An 8,914-nucleotide genomic window follows, 5' to 3' on the forward strand; every position below is an offset into this window, starting at 1 on the left:
CTAGTCCAGATGATCTCCACCTGCGAGTGCTGAGGGAATTGGCTGAGGTCATTGTGGGACCCCTGGCACAGCTGTACGAGCACCCATGGTGCTCTGGTGTGGTGCCAGAGGACCGGAAAAGGGCCAATGTGGTTCCCATCTTCAAAAAGGGTAAGGAGGACGACCTGGGAAACTATAGGCCAGTTAGTCTTACCTCGATCCTAGGCAAGCTGTTAGAGAAAATTATGCTGGCACACATCCATGAGGGGCCAGCAGGGGACTGCATGCTTAGGGGCAACCAGCACGGGTTCATTAGCGGCAGGTCCTGTCAGACCAACCTGGTGGCCTTCTACAACCAGGTCACCAAATCCTTAGATGCAGGGGTAGCAGTGGACATCGTCTTCCTGGACTTTCGGAAGGCCTTCGACACTGTCTCTCACCCTGTTCTCATTAAGAAATTGGGGGACTGTGGTGTTGATCCTTACAAAGTCAAATGGGTTGCTAACTGGCTGGAGGGGCGCACCCAGAAAGTGGTGGTGAACAGGTCATTTTTGACCTGGGGGGATGTGGGCAGTGGGGTTCTGCAGGGCTCGGTCCTCGGGCCCACACTGTTCAACATCTGCATCAGCAACTTGGACAAGGGGCTAAAAAGCTCCTGTTCAAATTTGCTGACAACACTAAGATGTGGGGGGATGTGGGCATGCTAAAAGGGAGGAATAGGCTACAATTGGACCTAGACAGGTTACAGGGGTGGGCAGATGAGAACAGGATGGGATTCAACACAGACAAGTGCAAGGTGCTGCACCTGGGGAGGAAGAACCGGCACCATACCTACAGGCTGGGGAACTCCCTACTTATCAGGGCAGAGGCAGAAAAGGATCTTGGAGTCATCACTTACTCCAAGATGAACATGGGCCGGCAGTGTGGGGATGTGGTCAGGAAGGCCAACTGGACCTTGTCGTGCATCCACAGATGTTTTTCAAGCAGGTCCTCCCCCTCTATGCGACACTGGTCAGGCCACAGCTGGAGTACTGCATCCAGTTCTGGGTCGCCAACTGGCTGGAGGGCTACACCCAGAGGGTGGTAGTGGATGGGTCCTTCTCAACTTGGAAGGACGTGGGCAGTGGGGTTCCACAGGGCTCGGTCCTCGGGCCCGCACTGTTCAACATCTTCTTCAGTGATTTGGACAAGGAGGTAAAAAGCACCCTGTTCAAATTTGCTGATGACACTAAGATGTGGGGGGATGTGGGCACACTGGAGGGATGCAACAGGCTACAATCACACCTAGACAGGTTACAAGGGTGGGCGGACGAGAATAGGATGGGTTTCAACACTGACAAGTGCAAGGTGATGCACCTCGGGAGGAACAACCGGCACCATACCTACAGGCTGGGGAACTCCCCTCTTGTCAGCACGGAGGTGGAAAGGGATCTGGGGGTCATCATTGACTCCAAGGTGAACATGGGCCGGCAGTGTGGGGACGCGGTCAGGAAGGCCAACCGTACCTTGTCGTGCATCCACAGGTGCATCTCGAGCAGGTCCAGGGAGGTGATCCTCCCCCTCTATGTGGCACTGGTCAGGCCGCAGCTGGAGTACTGCGTCGACAGCATGGAGAGGGTCCAGAGGAGGCCACTCACGTGATCAGGGGGCAGCAGGGCAGGCCCGATGAGGAGAGGCGACGGGACCTGAACCTGTTCAGCATCCAAAAGAGAAGGCTGAGGGGGGATCTAGTGGCCTGTTATAAACTAGTCAGGGGGGACCAGCAGGCATTGGGGGAGTCCCTGTTCCCCCAAGCACCGCCAGGAGTGACCAGGAATAATGGTCACAAGCTGGCAGAGGGTAGGTTTAGGCTAGATATCAGGAGGCGCGACTTCACGGTCAGGGTGACTAGGGTCTGGAACCAACTTCCAAGAGAAGTGGTGCTGGCTCCTACCCTGGGGGTGTTTAAGAGGAGGTTAGACGAACATCTTGCTGGGGTCATTTGACCCCAGTACTCTTTCCTGCCATGGCAGGGGGTTGGACTAGATGATCTACTCAGGTCCCTTCTGACCCTAGAAACTATGAGGGAGCAGGAAGATAAAGCTTTTATGGTTTTCAAGGTACAAAAAAGAAGAGACATTGGACACTCTCATGGATGGATAACATTTGTCTTATCGGTGTAATTTCAGGCAAAAGAGTGGAAATGAGCTTATTTTCAGTGCAGGTTTAAAGTGAGGACTTGTGGTGATGAATACACCATACATGCATAAAAGGAGGCTGGAAATAAGATTATTTTTCTTGGAAAGAGGGTTATTCATAATCACCACTTGCTTGCCTGTATACCAATGCCAGGAGCTTGGAGAATAGCCAGGAGGAACTGGTCCTTGTGCTAAACAGGAAGGACTACAACATCATAGGGATAATGGAGACCTGGTGGGACTCCACTTATAAATGGGCCACAGGTATAGATGGCTATACCCTGTACAGGAGTGATCGTGCAGATAAAAGGGGTGGGGGGGTACTTCTCTATGTTAAGGACTGCTAAACATCTCTGCAAATTAACATTGGCACCCAAGAGGGACAACTGGAGTCTCTCTGGGTTAAAATACATGGAGAACATGCCACAGAGGACTCCATGTTAGGAGTCTACTACAGACCTCAAAACCAGAAACAAGAGCTTGACCAGGAATTCGCCAGGGAACTGGCTGAGGCTGTATGCTCTTGGTGCATGGCTGTCATGGGAGACTAACTAGCTGGCCATCTCATGGGAAGAGCACTCGGCCAAATCCAATTGGTTGCAAAGCTCCCTCACATGCGTGGATGAGATCTACCCAACCCAAGAAGACTATGGACTGATGGGAGGTAAAGCATTGCTGGACCTGATACTGACCAAAGGGGATGACCTAGTCAGTGACCTAAGAATCGATGGAAAGCTGAGTGATAGTGATGGTGAGCTGATCACCCTTACTATCCATTGCAAAGCTGGCAAGTCAGTCAGCAATACAGAAGTCCTTGACTTCAGGAAAGTTGACTTTGACAGGCTCAGGAGGCTCATTGTTGAGGTCCTAAGGGACCCTGACTCAACAAGAAGAGGAGTCCAAGAGGAGTGGTTGCTCCTCAAGGGAGCGATCCTGACAGCACAAGGGATGGCCATCCCATCTTGGAGGAAGGGCTGCATGCTCCCGGTCCATGGTTGTCATGGGAGACTTCAACTACCCAGACATCTGGAAAGAGCTCTTGGCCAAATCCGAGTGGTTGCAAAGCTTCCTCTCGTGCATGGATGACCTCTACCTGACACAAGAAGTCTATGGGCTAATGAGAGGTAAAGCACTGCTGGACCTGGTACTGGCAACTGGGGATGAACAAATCAGTGACCTAATGATCGAAGGGAAGCTGGGTGACAGCGACCATGATATGATCATCTTCACCATCCACCATAAAGCTGGAAAGTCAGCCAGCAATACAGAAGTCCTCAACTTCAGGAAAGCCGACTTTGACAAGCTCAGGAGGCTTGTTGGTGAGACCCTATGGGACCATGACCTCAAGGGGAGGGGAGTTCAGGAAGAGTAGTTGCTCCTCAAGGGAGCAATCCTAGATGCAGAAGCTATAGCTATTCCATCTTGGAGGAAAGGCAGCAAAAGGGCATAGCAGTCCCCTTGGCTCAGCAAGGAACTAGCGGACCACCGGCACCTAAAAAGGAAGACGTACAAAAATGAAGGACAGGATCCACCACCAAGGAGGAATATTCTGCATTGCTCCAGACATGCAGGGAGCAAACCAGGAAAGCCAAGGCTGCGACTGAAGTGGCCACTAGTATCAAGGATAATAAAAAGTCCTTTTTTAGATACGTGGGGAGCCAGAGGAAAAGCAAGGGCAACATTGGACCCTGCTAAACCAGATGGGACAACTGACACCTGATGCCTAGGAAAAAGCCAACCTACTAAATGAGTACTTTGCATCAGTCTTTCATCAGTCCCATGGGACACCTCTGCCCATCACGGGACAGGGAGGCCTGAGTGAGGGAGATTCCTTGCCCTCCATCAATGCTGACCTCATGAAGGAACACCTTGAGAGGCTGGACACTTTCAAGTCATCCGGCCCTGACAATCTACACCCAAGGGTACTCAAGGAGCTGGCTAGCATCATAGCTCAGACCTGGCATGGTCTTCGAGAGCTCCTGGTGCTCTGGTGTAGTGCCCAAAGATTGGAAGAAGGCCAATGTGGTGCATCCAGTTTTGGGTTCCACAATTCAAAAAGGATTGGAAAAGCTTGAGAGAGTCCTTGAGAAGAGCCACGTGCATGATCAGAGGTCAGAAAAACAGACCTCATGATGACAGGCTAAGAGCTATGAGACTCTTTAGCCTGGAAAAGCGCAGGCTCAGGGGTGATCTGGTGGCCACCTATAAGTTTATAAGGGGTGTCCACCAGGATCTGGGGGAACGTTTGTTCACCAGAGCGCCCCAAGGGATGACAAGGTTGAACGGTCACAAACTCCTGAGAGACTGTTTCAGGCTGCACATAAGGAGAATTTCTTTATTGTCCGAGCCCCCAAGGTCTGGAACAGTCTGCCAGCGGAGGTGCTTCAAGCACCTACATTGAACGCCTTCAAGAGAAAATTGGATGTTTATCTTGCTGGGATCCTATGACCTCAGCTAACTTCCTGCCCCTGGGGCAGGGGGCTGGACTCAATCTTCCAAGCTCCCTTCCAGCCCTAATGTCTATGAAATCTATGAAATTTAGGAAAAGGGTGCAGCAACCCCCTTGGCTCAGCAGGGAACTTGAGGACCTCCTACGCCTCAAAAGAGAGACTTATAAAGGATGGAAGGCTAGAATCACCACTAAAGAGGAGTACTCAGCACTGGTCTGTACCTGCAGGGAGTGGATCAAGAAAGCCAAGGCTGCAACCAACCTCCATCTGGCTTCACATATCGAGGATAACAAAAAGTCCTTTTTCAGATATGTAGGGAGTCAGAAAAGTAGTAAGGGTAATAAGTAGTAAGGGGAGGGGGAAGATGAGGGCGGAGGAGACGATGAACTACCAGGCCCAGCAACAGCCAGCGAGCCCAGACCAATGGTCAAAAGGGAGAAACAGGTAAGTGATGGGGGATGGGGCATTGCTGAGACTAGGGGGTCAGTGGGCACAACCGTTGGAGGCCTCAAATGCCTCTACACGAATGCTCGAAGTATGGGGAAGAAGCAGGAGGAACTCGCCCTCCTCCTAGCTGTCACCAGCCCTGACATAGTGGGGATCACAGAAACGTGGTGGGACTCATCGCATGACTGGGCGGTGAGTGTCAAGGGCTATAGGCTATACAGGAGGGACAGGATAGGAAGGAAAGGTGGAGGAGTAGCACTCTACATCAAGGAGGAATATACTTCCTCGTCAATTAGCAAGGGGGTAGAGGGGGGGCACTCTGAGGTGCTCTGGGTTAGAGTAAAAGGCAGTCCAGGGGATAGAGACTTAACAGTGGGAGTCTACTATAGACCTCCCAACCAGGGAGAAGAGCTCGACCAGGAATTCTTAGGTCAGCTCACAGAGGCAGTGAGGGCTAAGGATGTGGTCATCATGGGGGACCTGAACTTCCCAGACATCTGCTGGGAAGAGCAGTCAGCCAAGTCTGACTGCTCACGTCGGTTCTTAGCCAGAGTGCAGGACCTCCATCTAACCCCGGAGGTGCACAGCCCCACCAGGGGAGACACCTTGTTGGACCTGGTGCTGGCCACGGGTGATGACCTGGTGAGGGGGCTGCGGGTGATGGGCCACCTGGGAGACAGCGATCATCGCTTGCTGGAATTCACCATCCAGCGTAAGGTGGCAAAGGGCTGCAGCAAGGCAACAGCCCTAGACTTTAGGAGGGCTGACTTCAACAAGCTAAGGAGGATCGTTGGGGAAGCGCTGAGGACCCAGAGGGGAAGGGAGCCAGATGTCCAAGGTGAGTGGTTGCTCCTTAAGGAGACGATCCTCCATGCCCAAAGGGAGGTAATCCCAACAAGGGTCAAAGGGAGCAGGAGGGCACATAAACCCCCATGGCTCACTAGGAGCATCCGCGAATGTCTCCTTGCTAAAAGGGAGGCATACACCCAATGGAGGGATGGGGTCATCACCAAGAAGGACTATGTTACAGTCGCCCGAGGATGTAGGGGGGCAGTCAGGAAGGCCAAGGCAGAGATGGAGATAGGACTAGCTTCCCGGATTAAGGACAATAAGAAGTCCTTCTTCAAATACATAGGGGGTAAAAAGAGGGTCCCGGGTAATGTGGGGCCCCTGCAGGACACGATGGGCAACTTAGTCGTCATGCCAGATGACAAAGCTAACATATTTAACGATTTCTTTGCCTCTGTCTTCCTAAGTAGGGACCAGTTCAGCCACCTCCCTGCTGGGCCCCCCTCGGGCCCCGGGAGAGACACGCCTGGGCCAGGGGTTAGCGAGGAGTTAGTTAGGGTACTTCTGGAGAGGCTGGACGTGTTCAAGTCCGCTGGTCCGGACGATCTTCACCCTAGGGTTCTACAGGAACTGGCCGAGGTCATTGCGGGGCCCCTGGCGCGGCTCTATGAGCACTCGTGGTGCTCTGGTGAGGTGCCGGAGGACTGGAAGAGGGCCAATGTGGTCCCTATCTTCAAAAAGGGAAAAAAGGAGGACCCGGGAAATTACAGGCCAAATTAGTCTTACCTCAATCCCGGGTAAGCTCTTTGAAAAAATTATCCTGGCACACATCCAGGAGGGCCTTGCAGGGGAATGCATGCTCAGGGGCAACCAACATGGGTTCATCAGTGGCAGGTCTTGTCAGACCAACCTGGTGGCCTTTTACAATCAGGTCACCAAATCATTAGACGCAGGGGTTGCTGTGGATGTAGTCTTTCTGGACTTCCGGAAGGCTTTCGACACTGTCTCTCACCCTGTCCTCATCAAAAAGCTGGGAGACTGTGGTGTCGATGCCCACACAGTCAAATGGGTCGCTAACTGGTTGGAGGGCCGCACCCAGAGGGTGGTAGTGGATGGGTTCTTCTCAACCTGGAAGGATGTGGGCAGTGGGGTTCCGCAGGGCTCGGTCCTCGGGCCCGCACTGTTCAACATCTTCATCAGTGACTTGGATGACGGGGTAGAAAGCACCCTGTTCAAGTTTGCTGATGACACTAAGATGTGGGGGGATGTGGGTGCACTAGAAGGGTGCAATAGGCTACAAGCTGACCTTGACAGGTTGCAACAGTGGGCGGATGAGAATAGGATGGGGTTTAACACTGATAAGTGCAAGGTGTTGCACATGGGGAGGAAGAACCGGCACCACACTTACAGGTTGGGGAACTCCCCTCTTGCCAGCACGGAGACGGAAAAGGATCTTGGAGTCGTCATTGACTCCACGATGAACATGGGCCGGCAGTGTGGGGAGGCAGTCAAGAAGGCCAACCGTACCCTGTCATGCATCCACAGATGCATCTCGAGCAGGTCCAGGGAGGTGATCCTCCCCCTCTATGCGGCACTGGTCAGGCCGCAGCTGGAGTACTGCGTCCAGTTCTGGGCGCCACACTTCAAGAGGGATGTGGACGATATGGAAAGAGTCCAGAGGAGGGCCACTCGTATGATCAAGGGTCAGCAGGGCAAGCCTTATGAGGAGAGGCTACAGGACCTGAACCTGTTTAGCCTCCACAAGAGAAGGTTAAGGGGGGACCTTGTGGCCTGCTACACACTGGTCAGGGGGGATCAGCGGGTATTGGGGGAGTCCCTGTTCCCCCGTGCGCTGCCAGGAGTGACCAGGAATAACGGTCACAAGCTGGCGGAGGGTAGGTTTAGATTCACAGTCAGGGCGGCTAGGGCCTGGAACCGGCTTCCAGGGGAAGTGGTGCAGGCTCCTAGCCTGGGGATTTTTAAAAGGAAGTTAGATGAGCACCTTGCCGGGGTCATCTGACCCCGGTGCTCTTTCCTGCCAAGGCAGGGGGTCGGACTAGATGATCTACCTAGGTCCCTTCCGACTCTAGCTACTATGAAACTATGAAACTATAATCCGTTCTTTGCGCCTGTATTCCTGAACACGGGTAAAGACGTCCCTCCCCAAGGGGCTAAAGACAGGCACAAGTGGGACTCCAACAGTTAGTGCTGACCTCGGGAAGGGGCATCCGGAGGGGCTGGACGTGTTTAAGTGTGCAGGCCCAGACCACCCCATCCAAGGGTGCTGAAGGACTTGGCCACTGTTGTACCAGAACCACTGGTGCGATTGTTTGAGCTGGAGTGTGTGTGGGTGTGCGCGCGTGGGATGTCTCACATGCACCCCCTCACACTGCCATATACGCAGACCCCCAGACCCCCTCACACCTCAGCACCCTCGCAGTCTACACACACCATGACCCTCTACACACCCCATGCCCACCCACACTGATACCCACACAACCCCGCATGATCCATCACCCCCACACCCCACCTATCCACTGCCCCACAAAATCACCCCACACCCCCACCCCCACTAGCCCTACAATATAGAATAGTCAGACTTCATTTTAAGCTATTCTGCAACCACCTCTATGAACACTAGACAAACGCACATCTAAATCAAGACAAAATGTTCTGCTCGGGTCCCTTCTGACCCTACTAACGATGAAAAATATTTTTGAAATGAAATGACTGAACCTTGTAGATGTTCAATTTTTAGAATATTATGTGATATTTTTCTGGCCCCGAGACAGCAAACACCCTTGCTGAAAGGAGTGCATCTGCGGACAAGGGGAGGGAATTCTGGTGGCAAAGGTCAGGGGTTAGGGCATGGGACTTCTGGGCCCAAAATGGTGACCAGGATGCGGGGCACCTGTCGGGGTTGGACTACCCATGTGGCTTCAACACCTTGTCTGAACTCAGTAGGCAGCTCTCCAGACGAACTAATTGCCTGCCCATGTTACATTGTGGGACTTCATTAGCAAAGAATCCATTACAGAGAATGGGGGTTGGGGGGGTGCAGCTGGTACCAGG

The sequence above is a fragment of the Crocodylus siamensis genome, chromosome 5 (genome assembly GCF_052110815.1).
Source record: "Crocodylus siamensis isolate JL-2025a chromosome 5, ASM5211081v1, whole genome shotgun sequence".
Lineage (NCBI taxonomy): Eukaryota > Metazoa > Chordata > Crocodylia > Crocodylidae > Crocodylus > Crocodylus siamensis.